Genomic DNA, 2,039 nt, shown 5'->3' with positions numbered 1-2,039 from the left:
TACCAGCTCTGATTCGAGCTCTGATTTGACAACCCCCTGCCGATCCAGACAGCACCGGACACTGTCAATTGGCTTTGTCAGAAATGGCAACTTTATAGTTCACTACTTGTAGCCATAGCTACATACTGTACTTCCTGACCAGGAGGTGTACTTGTACATCAAGATGCCTCACGCTACAGAAACAGGAGCTCGCTTCCCAACCCATTTTTTCCCGTAGGACCCGGGATTCAAACTGGCAACACTCTGATAGCAGGCTTGCTTCCCTAACCGCCAGGCTACCTGCCGCCAGTCTTAAATAACCAGTATTGTCATACAGTTCAGCAGTGGATGACTCATGAGTCACTGCCATGTGAGATGGAAACAGATCTTAGACTTACACCCTCTTTTCATACGTTTCATACCTTCATCACTAACAACTACTCAAAGCCATTGGACATACCTACATTTAGACAGCTTCCTCATAAGCTCCCTGGCACAGGGGCAGACTAATCCAGACTCAACACCTACTCAGGAGGAGTAATCCCAACTCAGAAATAATCATCCTGAAGGAAGAAAGAGAGAGAGAGAGAGAGACAGACAGACAGAGACAGAGAGAGACAGAGCGAGAGAGAGAGAGACAGAGAGAGGGGGGGGAGAGAGAGAAAGAGAGACAGAGAGACAGAGCGAGAGAGAGAGAGAGACAGAGAGAGAGAGGGGAAGAGAGAGAGACAGAGAGAGAGAGAGAGAGAGAGAGAGAGAGAGACAGAGAGAGAGAGAGAGAGAGAGAGAGAGAGAGAGAGAGAGAGAGAGAGAGAGAGAGAGAGAGAGAGAGAGAGAGAGAGCGAGAGAGACAGAGAGAGAGAGAGACAGAGGGAGAGGGAGAGAGGGGGGAGACTTTGATTTTGATTCTGTAAATAGACGTTGACCTTCTAGACCAGAGACTGACAGTGCAGGTGGGGTTAGAGACAGTAGACACACACACACACACACACACACACACACACACACACTAGACAGCAGACCGCTCTATCTGCTGAGAAAGCTACAGATTAGCATGGCAGGTCAAGTCCATTCAATCTCAGAGGGCAATTCCAGGGCTAACTGAAAATGCCTCTCCTGCCAGGTGCCTCAGAGGTCCGAGTTCTGATTCGACAACTCCCTGCTGATCCAGACAGCACCGGACACTGTCAATTGGCTTTGTCAGAAATGGCACCTTTATAGTGGACGACTTTTAACAATAGCTACATACTGTACTTCCTGACCAGGAGGTGAACTTGTACATCAAGATGCCTCACGCTACAGAAACAGGAGATAGGCTCCTCCCCTATGAGCAGGTTCCAGCTTGCACATGCCAAGGCTACATACAGGTAACCGCCAAGATAAAGGAAACCCCAACATAAAGTGTCTTAACAGGGCTTTGGGACACCACGAGCCGCCAGAACAGCTTCAATGCGTCTTGGCCTAGACTCTACAAGCGTCTGGAACTGTACTGGAGGGATTCTTCCACAAGAAATTCCATCATTTGGTGTTTTGTTGATGCTGGTGGAAATCGCTGCCTTATTTCCAGAATCTCCCATAAGTGTTCAATTGGGTTGAAATCTGGTGACTGAGACTAACACACCCTTTAAACCCTCTATGCTCTTATGAGACCCCGCTTTCAAAGTCACTGAAGTCTCTTCTTCTAACCGTGGTAGACAAACTAACGGGCAACCGGCCATTTTCTATACATGACCCTAAGCATGATGGGATGTTAATTGCTTAATTAACTCAGGAACCACACCTGTGTGGAAGCACCTGCTTTCAATATACTTTGTATCCCTCATTTACTCAAGTGTTTCCTTTATTTTGGCAGTTACATGTACATACAAGTTCAACAACCCAGACTGAAGGGGTTAATACATGACTAATAATACTCCTTAAGGCAGAATAAAACTACTAGTTAGTGTATAATATAATATGTGATGCTATGTGCACTGCGCATGTGTGTGTGTGTGTGTGTGTGTGTGTGTGTGTGTGTGCGTGTGTGCGTGTATGTGTGTGTGAGGCAGAAGGGAGGTACA

The sequence above is a fragment of the Coregonus lavaretus genome (assembly GCF_964263955.1).
Source record: "Coregonus lavaretus genome assembly, chromosome: 17".
NCBI lineage: Eukaryota > Metazoa > Chordata > Actinopteri > Salmoniformes > Salmonidae > Coregonus > Coregonus lavaretus.
The sequence above is the reverse complement of the archived record's forward strand: the minus strand, read 5'-3'. Positions refer to the sequence as shown.